General features: G+C 39.6%; 1 protein-coding gene across 1 annotated transcript in view; it reads left to right on the top strand.

Moving 5' to 3' along the window:
- Positions 1–1,976: 1,976 nt before the first annotated feature.
- Positions 1,977–18,812, top strand: part of LOC105563388 (latrophilin Cirl-like) — a 396,767-nt gene continuing 379,931 nt past the window's right edge. Inside the window, exon 1 of the mRNA XM_012014951.1 lies at positions 1,977–2,045. The gene's annotated coding sequence lies outside the window, so the exon portion shown is untranslated. The remainder of the gene's footprint in view (positions 2,046–18,812) is intronic.

The following is an 18,812-nucleotide window of genomic DNA, read 5'->3' as shown; positions in this document are numbered from 1 at the left end:
CCGTTCGAGTTGCACAGAACGAATTACTGCAAACAACGCAAATACTAAAACTGTACACCAACAAATTTCTCTATCGTTTCTTAAAACTGAAAGATAGACTACACTGAAATCGACAGATAATTCAAAGCGCGACGCGTAAACGAAATGTAATCACGATAAAGTGTCACGATTTACTTTCATATTTTATTAGCTAAGTTAGTCTCGTGAAATATCTATGTACGTTGATAAAGAGCCTATGCCTCAAATGCAATTCGTTTATTATAACAAGCTGTAGAAACTTGATAATTAATCGATGAACGTTACTTGTTACTGATAAAGGTGTACAAATTAACAGAGTCTTATTCCCAAACTCATCGCGATCGCGTCTTGGAAACCGATAACGCAAAAGTAATATGACACACGGAGCGACTCTCGCTGCTGCCTGCCGGCCCGACGTTCGGTGAGCGAGTGATAGTGCGGTGACCTCCGCGTAAACAATCACCTGCGTAACGTCGTACGATACCGCGCAACGAGCGTACGTTGTTTTTCTGTAACAAAAACACCACTTTGTTTTTCTGTACGTTGAGAATCCGTTGTCCCGCCTACGAAGTTACAAAATTCTATACCTAATATTTGAAATTACTCTCAGTGACTGTTACTACATTTTGCGTGTCAATCTGCGGACTTATTGGTATTGATTAAATCAACGATTAATTCTGTCCAATCGAGAAAACGTTTCGAGACGTTGTATGAAATTCCGTGATAAAGCTTTCGCAAGGATCAATCTTGGCTGTGAGAACGAAAAGGAAACTAAATCTTTGCAACTACAGAGCAGCAATCTTTACTGAACAATTTAAGTTTTTGGTAGTTGACATTATCATAAGTATGAATAAACTCTGAACTTCAGTATAGCTCAGTGCGTTTTCGACTTAGAAACTGCCAACAAATTATTACTCGAAGCGACCAGAGATTCAATGCGACGATACGAGATGTATCCGAATACGAACATCGTTTAAAGAAACAATTATCGTCCGTTGTTATCGCAATGAAAAAGTAATTTCAAGTTAGCTAACGCTTTGATTTTTGGACGTACACATTTCATGTGTGAATCGCGCGAGATATTTGTCTTGCCGGTTAACCGAGCATCAATAGCGAATTGCGAGGATTCAGCGATCACGCAATGATATTGATCGCTGATTATTCAGAGACCGATCGCGGTTTTCTTCCCGTAACTCGCGAACGCGTATCGAGAAAGAATAATACAATGCGGAGCAGCGCCGGCCGCTAACCGACTCGTTCAACTGTCGCCGCGTGAATGATTGGCACAATGAAAATAGACTGTTTTCGACCGAAGTGTTTACGGCGCTACGTCATTTCTCGAACACAAACAAAAAAATAAATACTGTGTGTGAGTTGGTTTGTCGCAGTTACAAAATATTTAATTCGTTATAAAAATGTATACTGAATATTTTACCGAGTATCGTGGCTACTACTTTCTACTTTCATCACTCGATATAATAATTCACATATTATACCGTATTATATTAGATCAAAATTAATAGAAAATATTACCGGTTTTTTTAACTTATTGCAGTCAATAATTTTCGATTTAATCATTAATATTTTATCAGCTTTCCTCATATTTACAAAAAATGCAAATAATTGTAATTGTATCCTCACATCTAAAATTAATTCTGATTAATTTATACAGATGTATAATTATATACTTTATATGTATAATAATATGTCACTAGTTTGAACATATCAATTTATAATGTTAAATATTAAGTAACATTATATCTTAACAATGCTAATATGATATTTTCTGTTATATCTGTATTACATACATGCTATATGCATTTTATTTTAATAAAATGAGAATAATTTAATTATTTTTGATTACTTAATCATTAATTAATTAATTACAACAAAAAATACAATATGTAATAATAAATTATTCTTTTTCTAGGTATGGAAAAGGGAAAATCGCTACTCAACTTGCAGAGATACGCACACTTTATTCCGGCGCTGTTACGCTGTCTTTATCTGAGGACTTAGGCTTTTGGGTAACTATCTTAAACAAATGCTACTGTGCGCGTTGTATGAAATGCGATTACGTGATTCTGTAATGAGCGATTGATATCGATGAGTTCGAGGGGAGTTTATGGCCCGCAAATAGAATCTAGATGCACAATTCAGACACAGAACTTGATTAACCCCAAGTATACTTTTATTCAATCAGCGCTGCACCCCATTTACGATGTTCTTTGATTAGGATCCTGCTTCTGGCGTGCTACAAAGGGTCGATCCCTCTAACGACTACAAATTACAATACAGACAGCACTCAGATTCGCGCTAGGAAAATCCCGCGCTGTCATGAAACAGCTCGCGACACGATAATCTTATAATCGCGGTTTTTATCTATCAACTTTTGTTGGAAAGTCCTGAGCTACTATATATAAATAATTTATTACAATTGTAATTGTTATCATTATAGTTGTATCAATACAAGTTGTATAAATACATTTAAATACTATTTAAGTTTCGTAAATTGTAAATTCAAATTCTCTTCAATTTGAAACGGTTAAACGTATTAGCCAAATCTGCATATTAAAACTGCATATTGTTACGTTAGATTGTGCAGAATAATTGTCAGCAGACAAACGTTTCTTTGACAAACGATAATTAAGGGACAATGACATTTGTAATTGTCGACAAAATGGCGAGATCTTCACGGGATCGTCTAGGATTTTTATTTATGACACCTGGTATTCGTGCGACGTCGCGACGCTGACCACGTCGGAGTGAAAAGTCGACTAGAGCAAAAGAAGACCATAAAACGAGTCGCTAGGCGGTCTTATTTGCACAGCATGTTTATTTAATTTACCTGTGCATATACATGTCCGTCGTTTTTCCATCCTCCAACAACCTACCTCGCGCTATGCCACCACTAACCTCCCCAACGGCTCGATGCGCAAAACTTTTAGGGATTGCGCGCGTTCGCCCGAATATATTTGCATGCTCCACTTTTCCCGCGTTTTTATTCGCCGTCGGAAATTTGCGGTCTCCGAGCCGCGACCGGCCGCCGTCGTTGCGGGGCTCTTGGTCGTATAAATTCGCCGCGAGACCTTAAGGCTACTTTACGCGGTTTTATTGTGAAATGTTTATTCTAAATCAACCAACGTGAGTGAAAAATGAATTATGCAAATAGCATTTTCTAAAAAAATAAATATTACTTGCATGGGACAACGATTTAAGTCAAACTCTGTTATCTATTTTCGTCCACACGTCATTCAAAGAAAAATTAAACATTCGATTACATCACACATATATTATTGCTATTGTATCACATACTATGTTTGTGTAATAAATAAAATAGCAAATATATATGTACATATAATAAATCAAATTAGACAAAACAATTTTTTACAATTCTCATTAACTTCTGTGCATTTACTTCAAGAAAGTAATTAGAAATTTTAGATGTTTTTACACCAAGAAAACGCACATAATAATTTTTTTTATATAAGATACCACAGTAGAAACCGCTTGATAACGCGGCAGGTCGTCGGAGCGGCACGTTCACGTCTTAGTTAGCTGAGCCGGCGCGTGCTCACGCCCGGTTTATTAAAAAGGAGAAACGTGATCGCGAAAATTTCACGCGGGCGAATGTCGGATTGTTTGCACACGCGTGTCTGGTTACACGCGTGTCAAGACGACAAACGGTAAGAGGCCGTGCATGATACTCCATTGAAAGTTGAAACAGGCAAAATGACACGGAGACTAATACGACTTTACAAAGTATTTGATCAAGCGTATACTTGCGTGGATATCATTAAATATATCTCCTAGCGCTGGAAAACGAGCAATCACGTAATAAATATTTAAAAGCGGATTACAGATAACGTGCAAACTTTTTATTTTCATAATTTGTTAGTTTAAATAATCATCAGTTATTATGATTATTATTAAATTTTTATCTCTCGGATTTATAGATTTTTAATTTATCGCAATCAGTCTTGTTATATATTTTTAGCTTAAAATATGAGTTTGCTAAAGTCATACATTTTATATCGATGTGATATCGAATTATTTAAAATTAGTTTGGAAATTGTAAAAAAATATTGTTATATTGAATGTGAAATATAAGTTTCTCGCGGTAGTAAAACTTTACTTTGGAAATCTTTCTTACGTAGACGTAATAAAGTGAAAATTCTCGATACACACATGGTCCCGCAAAAGGGGGGGAAAAAAACGAAAGACAATTCAATTATACGTGAACACGCGACGTTGGATTTTCCCGCGCGGATTTTACTCGGAAATTTCGGAAAGCTCCTTCCGCGTCCTTTATTTGTCGGTATAACGATGTTGAACGGGCTGTCGACCCGCTGCGCCATGTATTCAGTTAATGAAAACATTGTCCTGCCCACAGCACATACGGTCACCCGCGCGCACGCGGTTAGCTTGTCACACACGATCTCCACCGCATCGCGGTGCAACGATGCAGCGGTGCCTGCGTTTTGCGAGGGCCGCGCCGCCGTACATCTTCAGGGAGGGCTGGGTTGGAAAAGCACGTACTACCCTTGGACATCGTGCATTGGCAACCACTTTGTGTAGCCCTTTTTCTGCAGTGGTACATACATCGCTAGATTTATACAGTTGCCCGAGGGGCTACCGAGAACAAAACTTTATTTTCAAAAATTATATTTCGCGGATAAATGTCTCCGTGACCTCTTAAGAGTCGACGAATTCTAATAAGAGAAAAGTACTCTTCTAAAATAAATCGCCGTCCTCTGATGCGACCGTGTCACCCGCATACAGCACTTTCTCTGGTTTTCTCTAATGTATATGTGTCAACCATGCACACAACACACAGGAGTAGAAATGGACACGCGCCTGTTGTCGAATGTCGCAGTATTGTTTAGCGTCCCGCTGCAACGCGCTATGCAAGCATCGCGACGCGATGCTGGGGTGATGCAATGCGCATACAATACACACGTACGCACGACACACATGCATACATACACGCACACTCTCGTACACACATCTGCCGGTAAATCATTCGCGTGTTAAAAGCGGAAAGATTAACACACCGAAAATTCAACTTAATTTCTGTGCAATATATAGTAATTAAAGAGAGTAGCCCTCTTATGAGTTATTATCTCTTATAACTTTCTTCTAATTAGATCTTGCGAATTCACCGATTTAAAAAGTGTCAAAATTATTTTGACAATAAATGAAAATGCAGAAAGAGTCTGAGCAACACAGTGGGTCCATTTGCGCGATTTTCCACATTAAAACGTGTTTGAAATCGGACGCTTGTGGCCTCGCAGGCGCAACAATTATCCGAAGAATGCATTCCGCGTGAAAAGGCAAGCGTATCTTAACCACCTGTCGCCTCGATGCGAAACGCAACGCGCCGTTTTCGATCTTCAAAGCGAATCCGTGCACCTCGCGTGTCGCGAATATTATCGCGTTAATATTTTTCAAACTCTCGGCGAACGCGCGGCCGGCGCACGGTAGAGGTATGCATAACTTTTGTTCGGCGTTTATCCCGATCTAACGACCTTACCTGAGGGCTCCTCTATTCTCAACTTGTTCTCTCGCGCGAGAGTTTCTCCTCTCGCACGTCGCCTCCTGTCGAGTTCCCTCCGTGGCTCTAAAGAGACACGACTAAAGCGCTGTCAAACACGCTCTCGCGCGGGTACGAGCGGGTGACGAAGCAATCTCCGTGTCGACAAACGACCGTAATCATTGTCAAAAGAGTAATAGAGAGAGAGAGAGAGAGGGTGCGTGAGAGACGGTGCGGGCCGTACGCGTATAACGAGGTGCGCGGGGGAGCCGTGCAAGAGTGTATGGCTCAAGAGTGTACAGAGACGCCGATAACGACGTCATTACGTACGCACAGGCGTGACGACTGATTAGGATCGCCTGTACGTTTCTTATTCACCATTACTAATCGTGGGTCAACGATGGTGCTCGCCGCGATCTCTCGGCGCGCGCTGTACGGAGGCACGGAGAGGGCCGGTGCGTCGCGACGCTGAGATGCCCGGAGGAAAAAAGTGTGTCACGAAGCAGTGTCGGTGATTCGTGTCATCTAACGATGATTTATGTCCTTCGATGATAAATCAGTACACGCGAGACAATTTTACGTGCATACGACGTATGCACATATGCGGATACGAACATACTACCCGAGGAATGTATAGATATAACGTGTGTGATTGCATAATATAAAACTGCACCCTCAGAAAGGATTTGTTACTGACAATGAGACAAAAAATATTCTTGACATATTTATTTATATGTAAGTTTGTATATTCTTGCGTTTTGAAGAAATTTTCCCCCCATCTTACAACGCACGAAGTTGGCACCACGATATTCGACAAAAGACGATACCCACTATCATTTTATTCTAGATTTTAGAATTTTTCATTTAAAATTAAAATATTCCTTTCTCTATAATAAATATGATTGGCGCTATATCGTTCCTATTTTATGATACATTCAAGTGTAATAGCATTGGATCTGGAAATTTGTTCTGTAGGTGTGGAATATAATTTATACTACTTTGTCTAAATTAAGATTAATCCGAATAAAAATGACGGATTTGTACAACAAGTCTGTATTAAACTCCGCGATAAATCCCTCAAGGAAGCAGCAGTAATTTTGCGTAAAATACAAAATCAGTCGCTTAAGGAAGATGCGATTTAAATACCAATTTTCCGATAAATTTATGCTCGAATTAAAAAGTCGCGATCGATCATAAGTCCCCGCGTGCCCCCCGATATTTCCTCCCCACTCAGGATGGAATTTAGATTCGGCGAAGGAGCGCAGGGACGCAGGGCGCATTAGAAAAGTAATGTGCGCGCGAAGAGGCAGGTAAACCGGCGGGGTTAAATATTAAAAGGCGCATGAATAAGCGCGATAGTGCTCGTATCTTAGCGCTCGGCTGCCACCCGGTGCATACATATTCATGTCTCTTTGCTCTTGCGCCCCGATGGCACCTCGAGCACCTCTTCCGTCCAGCACCCCTATGTCGCCCTTTGCGACTCCCCTCTTCCGCCATCCACATGTAGTTATGTACCTATCGCACACCCAGAAGACGATTGCCTGGTCTGGTTGCCGCCGGCGGATGCTATCCCCGTGAAAACACGCAGAACGCCCCGGAAATTTATGTCGAATTCGAGGAAGCACTTTACGCCCCCGAGTCACGTGCGTCCCGTTTTCTAGTCTTTCTCTTTCTTTTTTCCCCCCCCTTTATTCCTGCGCAGAAACAGTGCATCGAATGCCGGAACTTTTTGGAGGAACAATAGCTCGCGAGCGTGTAACAACTTCATGGAAGAGGCGAAGCGTCGATGTTCTCCAGATTCGATCAATTAAAAATCGCAGATCTATTTTGAAAGTCTATCTATCGTTGGGATCTTCGTAAAGAGCGGCATGGCGTTGGTACGCCTCGGACAACGGTTTACTTTTTCGAAACTTGATGGACGTATTAAAAAGTCTGTGAACGCACAAACTTCCGATGTTACTGTGACGACGCGGACACGGCAATCTAGATGTCTGTCCGGCGGAAATTGATACAAATACGAATTCTAATAACGGTATCTCCGCCGACGTGCGACACCAAGTCCAAAAAAGAAACGCCGCTCTTCGCAACGATTTCGCTCGCAGATACGCACGACTCCGACCAGCAGGCAACTGTCGTGTACGGGATTAGATCGATAAGATCCACGCGACGATTAGTTAATTAGACGAACATCGACAAGGCTGTGCATTCGCCTCTAACTGTACACCGTACGCGCTTCGCCGTATCAATTATACGGCGAGGACCGCTAACGATCTTTTACCGTTGATTTAAATGCGAGAGATAAACAGGTTCGCGAAGGACGTGAAATCCGATCGATAATCGCGCACACATTTATCCTCCGTGTCCATCTGAATTTATCTAAATGTCGGAGATGTCGCCTGTCGCACCGATGCCGCTACGGCGATCGGGAAGTGAATCTCGATGTCGAAACTGATAACTCGCCGCTCTTAGCGAATGTTATAATATTACCCTCCGTTAACGGTGTTTGTGCCGATCCGGCTAGAAAGATGCATTTGCGTTTAAGAGAATTACAGGCGATGCATCTTCAACAAACTCTGAGCTTCAACATTAGTTAGTTGCACATTTATAGGTCCTATTTCATTTTATACTTGTACGTGTGGCTTCAACTACTTGAGATGACCTCGTGTGATCGTGTGTAATTTTAACTACGATCTTTTACCGTTGATTTAAATGCAAGAGATAAACAGGTTCGCGAAAGACATGAAATCCGATCGATAATCGCGCACAAATTTATCCACCGTGTCCATCTGAATTTATCTAAATGTCGGAGATGTCGCCCTGTCGCATCGATGCTGCTACGGCGATCGGGAAGTGAATCTCGATGTCGAAACTGATAACTCACGCCACTCTTAACGAATGTTATTACCCTCTGTACTGTATATAAAAGTATGCCATTTATGTATAAAAATAATACCATTTATTCTCTTCATGTGCTGTTTCGTATATTGCACACTCGTACATTTCTCTTTCAAAAATAATAATAAATTAACAAAATTCGTATGGCTCAAATGTGATAAACACAAATTTGAAGGAATAAAGGACTAAGAGCCGTGACAGGGTGTTAGTGTCTAAATATTTCATATTCTAAATTGATAATATATATAAATAATAAATTAATTTGTAAAGTATTTGCGATAATAAAGCCCGCGATAATCTACACGGATATTTTGTTGAAAGGTCTCTGAGATCTAGGACGTCTTATTAACGATTTACGGTAGCTTTGGGGAAAACACAAAGAGATCTTATGAGAAAGATTACGGGGCTTAAAAACATGAAGCTTTATGTAATGGACACGTCCATTCTTTTTACGAAAATTCAAATGCTCTTGTATTTCACGGATTATTAAATTCGAATCGATCTGAGCTGGGGGTGGAGGGAAGAGCACTTTTCGAGTATTTCATGCAATTTTTAGTCGACTCTGTTTATTGGAGACTGATAACGACTCGCCCGACAAAATGGATTTTATTCAGCCATCATAACATTTATACAGGGACCGGATTAACAAACGATAAAAAACGGGTTCATCGGGACAAACCGACGTTTATAAATAAACGCCCACTCTCGTTCGATAGATCCCGGAATATTTGATACTGTATTGGAGCTTCGGACAAACGGGACCTACCTGCTGTATATTTAGCGAAATGTTCGCTCAGCAATAGCGGGATATTTTTCTGACACATATTTCGCGAGCAAATCTTTTTAAATGGAATGAAGACGACGCGCTAGATTTTATGACGGCGTAACCTGAACGACGCGCCGCTCCACTGCCGGGGATAGAAAAGACATCTCGGGAATGAAAATCGTTTCGCGAGCGGATGCTCGCGCTCGCGATGAAGCGGGAATGTCTGACAGCGATTATGTTACTCGCAATTTGTATCGCGAGCCATATTGAAGTTAACACGATAATCGAAACGTAATCCTGGCGAATGCGATACTGTACTCCAGAGAGTTTTCAACTAAGTATTTCATTAACCCCGCCTTTATAACATCAATCCTTTTATTTCCGCGCTACAGAATAAATCATAGTTGCGCGTTTTTTTAATCCTGTTTTAAACAAATTATACGGTCGGCAAAGGAACATTTACTTTTATGTTTATCTTTTCACGTTGGTGCAGTTCGGAGACACGTATACGCGGTTTATCGTATTCATATCACATATTTATCAACGTAATATGAATGTAAAATTTTGCCGCAATAACCCTCTTCGCGAAGTTTATCGTTAGCGACGCGATTATTCGCACACCGTTAATTTTTACGCGTGTACATTAATTTCTGCACGCAGAGATGCGTGCGGTCTGTTTAGCAATAACGCTCGTTTCTACTCGCGTTCTGCGGAAAGTGGGATTACATTATCTTGATACACGGTTTTTCGACGTGCTGTAATTAATACCCGGTGTACTCAGCACGGTGGGTATACATATCGCCATGTCGCGACGGATATAACGTGCCGTCGTCGTCGTTGGTCTCGTGTGCTCAGCTGCCGGGCTTTCGTGAGGCTTGAAGAGTGTCATGAAACGAATGTAAAGCTTGCTGAAAAGCTCGATAGCGATAACAACGGAGGGCGAAGCGGAGCATACCGAATCGCCCCACACAGATTACACGGCTCTGCAAAATGGAAACTTTTAAAAGCCTTTTTCATCATTAATTTTATACAACTTAGGAGTGCTGATTACGAAAATAACATTCATTTTCATGTGTCACGCAATGAATTTTTGTAAAATAAGAGACGCAATTTATGGATTTTCAAGCCTATCGATTTAGCTCTCTATGAATCTCATTGATTCAATCCGTGTTGAAAAAGTGATATTGTATTTATTTCATTTTAGAGATATACGAGTCCAAAAAATCTATAATAATCGTGAAATTAATAAGACTTTGTTTGTTCAAAAATATATGTATATGTCCAAAAAAAATCAAATAATTAGAAATAGGTAATAACAAGTAAGTATGTCAATTTGTCAAAAGTTTAATCGTTCGAATCGGTTGCACGATAAAGAAGTTATTAAAAACCGAAAAACGATATACGTTTTCATGTAAACGTTTTTCCCTCCAAATTATATTTATAAGAAATTATTATTCTATTTAGACTTTTACAAGGTACTTATACTTTCATAGATTTCACGATAACAATTTTTCGTTGGCATATAAATTTTCTTACGCAGTCATATTTATCTATGTATATTTGGAAAAAACACATGCGACGGTACAAAAACGTGCGCGCGAGTTTCCAGAAAAATACGTCACGGTGCGACATTAAATGGATCGACCTCGACATCGAATGCAAAACTGCAATTAATAATCTAATTCCTGTCACGTGCGTCACTGAAAAAGACAAAAAGAATAGAGCAGGAAATTATCAAATCCGCGATGCATTCGCGATTCTGGGAAATGATTGATCGTCGGTGGTGTCGCGCGCGCCGCAGAATGAACTCCGCGCGACGGCGGCGGCTACGGCACAAAAAAGGACTTGCATGCAAATTTTCCGGACGGGCGAGTGAGCGAGGGCGATCGCGAAATGCATGTAATTCTCTCGGAATTCCGATTTAAGCGACACGTTTTGTCCCGCGAGGGCAAAATTGGCCGGCGAACTTCGCCGACTCAGCTCGCAGCCGCGTGCCTTTTATTATAATTGCAGTTGGCACGGGATCGTCATTCGACGAGCAAACACGGCAAATAGACGCGTGTAAGTACGAGGATTGCAGCCAGTGATAACCGAAAACGGCCAAATACTGATCGTATTATACATTTCCCTCAAATAGATTCTTGCCAGCTCACGGAATTGTTTTGCGAATTTCATACAGTTCCGATACTTCCTATCTACTTGGCGCGTACACGTTCTTAAAGTTTAATCAGTTATCTATTTTCTACACAGAATGCTATATCCTTCTCATTGTCATGCTATGCTATGTCCTTCTCAATACTATCCTGCAAACTAATCGTTGAATACCCGTTATAGATAATTAATAGCATAGAAAAGCCGTTGCGATTCAATAATTCGTCATTATTTTCATCTGAGAAATTGCATGTAGCGTTATACAAATTACATAAATTGCATATAATATAAATTGCGAAGCGCACACGCGTTTGATGACGGGAAAGTTTGCATAAATATCTGTTATTTACGTTGTAATTACTGAACGATAATTCTCTCGCGCAGTTACCGGATAGCGACAAAGTAAATGATCGATTGTTTTGTTAATTATAAATTTGTGCATCGCGCCGTTCAAAGTGTTCCGATAAAAATGGCTCGCTAATTGTCCGCAAAATACCGGAGCGGTATCATACTGCGTTAGACAGGATAAAACTGAGGATCGCGTCCAAATGAGCCGATTGCGTGCGCTTTCGAAGAAAATGTATTTCTCACGATAACAAGAACCAATGTACATATAGCTTGACACTGCCATTATTAACCCTTCGCATTCCCGTGTAGCAAGCGCGATACGGAAAATGTATGCGAGTATGTGTATACGTTTGTGCTGGGTTCTTTTTTACATGAAAATGATAAATCTTACTACGCACGACAGTGTATAAATTTTATCAAGGTCCATTCTTATGCGCGATGTAAAACAAATGTATAAGTACCGACAGCATCGCAATTAAATTCTAATTAGAACCTTCCTACTGAAAACAAGTGTATGTCAGGCATTTTACTACGAGTTGTTTTATGTAAAATGACTCACGTTTATCAAAATGAATCACTCGCGTTTGCAAGTGTTAAATAAAAATCGTTGAGATTATTGTGTAAATGAGAATACACTACAATTGGTGTCTGAGAAAAGTATCCTTGTGATATATATTTTCTTCCTACATCTCTGATATTTCAATATTTAATAATTAATAATTATATTTTCTCAGATATGCAGCCGGATATCTGTGCGTAAACCACACTGTGTATTTACGAGCAATTTCTATCAAGTTCGGTTCGATTTGCCATCAATGAAATTGAATTAAATTAAAATAATCGTAGATATGCGCATACGATTGCATATTAATATTTACATTCAGACCGTAATTTATTGAATTTATATTATCGCATTTAAACGCGGTTGAGAAAAATAATTATTCATGCATGTTTCATTATCTTTATATTTGTTAAACATAATATTTGCATCATCATTACTACTCGTCATTATTATTAAAAATTTTTTTACTTCCGTTTAATTTTCTCTCATCTTATGTTAGTCTCCAAGAAGGAAGAAAATTCCCCAAGAAAATGAATCGTCATTTACGCGGCGGCTTGGAGAACAGCGCAAACTGATTGAGACTCTTCAAAGAAATTCAATTCACTTGATCGCGAGAAAAAGAAAACGTGCACGAGAAAATTCTTAATCTCCAACTAACGTTCTCTCCTATCAATGGTCGATTGATCATTCCGAGTTCGAGCAATTGATACTTCTGTAAGAGAAGCAAATGTACATAATCTCGCTACATTCAATGCCAGAAATGGAGAGAGATATATATATATTTCCTCTTAATTGTAAATTTAAGATAATATAGAAACACGATGCAATAAAATAACTCTTGATTAACTCTCTCTAGGTAAATGAAAAATCGATTTTACCGAAACGAAGTAAGAATCCGCAGCGATAAAATCTGTGGGGACATTCTATAATATAAATCGTCATATCAGAGTCCCGACGCTTCTTCTTCCTGTGTTTTTCTCGCAGATTCGCAATTTAAGTAGCAACCGCATCGTTTAGCTCGACGCTGGGCGCGTCTTTATCCTCGCGGAAGTTCAAAGAAAACGCCGTAAATAGTGGATTGCGGGGGACCATAACAAACTCGAATGATACATTTCGCATTTATCAAAGAGCCCTCGTTCTCTCCCGCCTTCGCATTACCGAGCTTAGAGACGCCCGAGACGCTTCTTGTAATCCGTCGTTTCCTACGCCGTCCCCGCCCTTTTAACTGTGCCCCCCTTGTGTCCCCTACGTTGCTCGGCCTCTGTACAGCCACCCCCGCTAACTGCTCTCTCGCGAGGATAATGTCGAGAGAGAAAGACTTCAAACGGAATACTATACCTCCGTATAAATAACAATCTGCGGAGCTATATTGATTTTGGACGGACGAGATGCACCGATGGGAAGTATCGAGATCTGTCATGTCGGAAAAATACGAAGCGTTCCAAAGAAGATATTCGGCAGAAAGTTGTCATCTCCATTGGCATGCGAGACAAGTTCGGAGAGAAACGTAGTCTCGCGCAGCGATTAATTACGAAGGAATTCTCGTATTCGATTACAATACCGCGTTTCGCCGAGGAAAACTCTCGACTTTGAATCGCGTTAAATGCGCATCCGCCGAAGAAAGTAAAGCTTTTGAGAATCGCTTGCTGAAACGCCCTGTATTCTCCGCCTCGCCGAGATGGCCTTCCAGAAGTTCTCTCTCCGAGATGCGAAAGAACATGTCTCGCGCAAATGCGACGAGCGTGTTGGGAAATTGTATGAGAACTTTTGCACTATCGGGGGACTAAATAAATAGAGCGTGAGTGAAATATTGGCAACGGGCGCACGAAGTGAAAGAGGCGCGCATGTCGATTGGCGTCGACTTCAATTGTCGCGGGGCACAACGGAGGTATCAAAAAATACCGCGTGTGTCAATCGGTGAATACAAATTCGTTCCAGAACCCGAGTAATACGTACAATATTTTAAATTCTTAAATATACTAGAAGAAAGTCCCCTATCATGAGACAGATTTTTAATATGAGATAGCAGGCTTTCAAAATCACAATTCTTTTTTCGCAACGATTACACGTTCTAACAAAAAATTTTTCACTAAACAGATTTCACTCCAAGGGCAATAAATTCGTGGTGGAATCAACAGATAATGCCTATTAATTTAGCAGAAAGCCCGTTACCTCATATTAGGAGCTTATCTCATAATAGAGGACTTGACTCTATACGGAAAAAATTTTCTTTCAAAATTTATCCTGAAAATTATGTAATCGTGAGACAACACGATATTTCAAAGAATTTTATAAGAGTTTTAAAAATTTTTTCCACACACATTTCACTAGTAATTATACTTACAAGTATATATTTTACTAGTAAAATGTATGGTAAAATTTCCAAAAACTCAAAAAGTTCTTCAAAATGCCATGTTGTCTCACGATTACTTGATTTTCAGGATAAATTTTAAGAAAAAATTCTCCAAGTGTATTACTTCGGAGTTGAGAAAAATTGTCACAGTGCATTATACTAGTAGTATACCCGTGTACAAAGGGTAAAATGTATTTGATTATAATATTCTGAGAGATCTGACGAGCAAAACGATCGAATGTAAATTTTAATGAATAATGGAAAACAGGGGGCTCTCTTTTTCCCGTAATAGCGCGTTTTCGCCCAGTAAAAAGCAGTACAGCAAGGATACATCATATTTTACGATACGACCGACTGAATATTTAAGTTTCTTTTTTCGTCATCTTCTCGTTAATGCATTCTGCCCATCGATCAATGATCCGCGTATCTTTTCGCGTAGCGGCGTCCCGACGCCGGGCGTTGCGCGAGCGTTTCTGTGCGAACGCGCACCTGTTTCACGGCGTATATTCCTCAAGACCGTGTACATCGACACGACACCCGCCTAGTCTCGCGCAAAACTCTGAATCATCGGCGGCCGGTGGCCATTTTTCAATGTTGCCTGTGCCGCGTTGCATTAATAACCAGCGGCTTCGTGCTGTGCGCGAGCGGCGATAACAATGAGAACAAAGAAGTCGAAGGGGTGGATTTCAATCTGTACGCCAACACGGGGGCTACCGAGCCCCTGTTGATCGTGGCCTTAGGTAGCTACTCGATAATATCCCTGGCCATTAGGGGCCCGCGACGACGTACGGCCCTTCCAATTCTTGAGGTAATAATTGTCGCCCGAAACGCGTTCTCATTATAATTTCACAATGTAATTATGTTGTCGTTGAATCTTTATTTGGACAGCATTATTGCGATTACTATAGTCTCATAAATAAATTACAAGGCGTATCGAATGATTGTAGTAGAAATGTCTCTTGTTGCGCATTAATTATGCGAGTCTCAAGCTCGTTTGCGTTGACGTGCGTTCGCTTTTTGTATTCAACTACTACTGTCCATTGTTATTATCGGTTGTAAAAAAGTATTTCTTTTCTATTTACACTTCTTACGAACATACAAAAGCATGCATGTAAAAGTATTTTATTATAGCGAAATATTCTATTATAATAAAAAAGTGGACTCACCGAGATGTGCTACTTGGTCGAGATGTCAGGTAGATCCTAAAACAAAAAGAAGACTCTGGTTATATTTTTATCGTTCGCTTAAACAGTCCGCTGAAAACAGATTATTTTGTATCTTTAGTCTCGCGGTATTTTTAGACTTGAGAACTAGGTGCATTTATATACATAAAGTGTAGAAGCCCAAAGATGTATTAATCCTGCGAATGATCTATGGATACGAAACTATGATTTATTTTATGGATCCGAAATTACAGTAATATAAAACGATGGCAGCATTCACCATAGTTTTTTATTACTCGGAACATCTTTAATATTACTCAACCGTTCGGCTTACTCATCTATCTCTCGGACAGGATTCCAGATCCCGCTGTCAGTTTACCCATCTGTTGCTAAGATGGATGTTACAGACGTCTATATTGAGGTCAAACAAACCATAACAGTATCGTTTATCCACTATATGATATTTATTTCTATTGTCCCATAAAATGGCTATAACATTGCTTTATCCTTTTATTTTTTAATGAACAATATCTCAAAATATTAATGCTTTGGCTAAGAAGCTCTTCTCTTTAATGTACAAATTAAATTGGAATATAAAAGATTAATATTGAAATTGATTAAAATTATTTAACAAATTCAATTAAAGAGGCTAATAAAAACAAGAGATAGCAGATTAAAAAGCACATGTAGCTTATTTTTAAAGGAATCGCCCGGTTTAGAAGCAGTATTCTTGGACGAGAGTCGAAACAGTCTGATCTTTTGGGCAACTCGGAGAGATCGAGCAATGAGATTTCGTACCTCGAGACTGCCGATCGTAGCTAGGACCATATTCTTTTGGAGCCATCGAATAAGCCGACTAATGGCGCGCAACGACCGGCTACGCTGATTCGCCCCTTCCCGCCTGCTATCGCATCGTAAACGTAATTTCTGGGAAGAGTTCACCGTGAGCTCTGCCCGCCGGGCCGTACGGCACATCAGTGATTTCGGAAGACCGTGGGGGTAATCGTCCGAAGAACTTCGGTTCTTGCATGATATCTTTCTTGCCGAGCTTCATTTCGCATTAACTCGGGAATCGTGAAGAATACGTCGCGCAAGAACGGCATTTGACGGCACATTATTTTTACTTCTAGTCATTTATTCTTAAAATAGGCACAAAATTTCGGAAATCTCGCATTAAGTTCGAAAAGATGTTAACGTATGCGAATTTAGTATTTTCCATCTGTCGAGGAATTAAACAGTATCGCTCTTTGCATTCTTACGTCCATCCAAACGAAGGGATTCTTTGCATTTTGCGATTGTCCTCTATCGTGATAAGAGGCGAAATCAAAATCGTGATTTATAGATACCTAATTATGAGTTTTGTGATGACCCAATAGCATCTCGTGTCTGATATATGTATACTATACGGGCTGCAACCTGTACCGGCCTTACGCGCGCGCGACTCGCTCGTGACTCAACCGTGAGAAACGATTAGGTGCGGGAAAAAATGACTAGGTATAAGGATAATGAGTGGTCGGCGAGGAGAATAGCAAGGACGACGCCGCGGAGGGACGCATGCTCGTGCCATAATTTTCGGGGCGAATTAAGATTCTTCGGCGGTACACCCGGATAATAGAAGCTCCGCGTTGTGATAGTTAAAGACGTCTGCTGACGGGCGCATTATTGAAAAAAAGTCGCGCGGGAAATGTATTCAATTTGCACTAACAGACGTCGCGAGATTTTACCGTTTTCAAAAATTACTGAAGAATTAATTGACAATTGCAACGATAAATAAAAAAAGGAAAATAGTCTACGTTGTAACAATTTAAGATTTCTTGACAAATGGAGATAAATTTAGATATAAATTTTACAAACGGATGTTTTAAATCACAGAATAAATCCAAAATAGAATTAAGTACGGAAATTAATTACACAGATCTAATTACTTAAATTTCTAAACATAATTTGATTCTTCAGTTCAATTGTATTAAACTCAAAAACATGCTAAACAAGTTATCTCTATAGTCTATACAATACGCATTTCTAGAATATCAAATGCATAGAAAAGCCTTTGCGGTCGTAGCAAATAGATAACCAATATTAATTCGTGAAACGATTATACTGAGTGGCTTATTTGAATTCATGAATCAATTAGTTTTAGCCAGATATTGAGTACGATTTATTACGCGGCTAAATAATATCTCATGTATTGATTAGGTTAACTCCATTTGTTGATACATTACAATGTGATTCGTTCATTCGTTCATTCGAAACACAATCGCAAATCACTTCTGAACATTTTAAAGCCGTAACTTGGTTACATTTAAGATTTACGATGCTTATTAATTCTGAAATGTAAATTACACATTAAATTAAATTCCATTAAAAGTAAACTTTTGTTTAAGAATAAAATTATCGACACCGATTATTCGATAGCTCGATATCGGCAATTAATATTATTCATGACACTCTCTTCTTACTCATAAAGAGAGAATTGTAATGTTATCGTAAATGTAATTAAATTTTAAAGTTACAATGAAACAAATATAAGTTTACGAAAACTATTTTATCAAAAAGATATATATAAAGTATAGCATATAGTAGTATTTTAGTAGTAACATATATTTGTAATTAAACATCTAATATGAGAAAAGTATTTTATAATTTGGATCCTCTAAAAATAAAAAAAGTTATAATTTCTATTCCCTTTAGAGTCACCGTAGTAGTTTCTAATAATTTCTGACGTCAAGGCTGGCAGACTTAATCAAAAACGATATTTGCGGGCGCACAGATTCGGCTTATCATTCAAATGTTCAGCCTCAAAATAAGAAGAACGTGACGCGGAATTCCGGCAATAAGACAGCCGGCAATCTTAATAATTTGCATTCTGTCGGCGGCACTCGATAATGAGCAACCGGGGGTATATTTACCGCGGCAACCCCATTTCCAACGACGTCGATTGTCCACCCCCGTTGAGTCTTCGGCCGATAAATAACTTCCTTTTTCCGGGCCGCCGCTTTAAGCCACGACGAGGAGAGGAATAG

This window comes from Vollenhovia emeryi, unplaced genomic scaffold (assembly GCF_000949405.1).
Source record: "Vollenhovia emeryi isolate VEMERY1.0 unplaced genomic scaffold, V.emery_V1.0 DF939176.1, whole genome shotgun sequence".
NCBI classification, from domain to species: domain Eukaryota; kingdom Metazoa; phylum Arthropoda; class Insecta; order Hymenoptera; family Formicidae; genus Vollenhovia; species Vollenhovia emeryi.
This window is presented reverse-complemented; position numbering and strand designations above follow the sequence as displayed.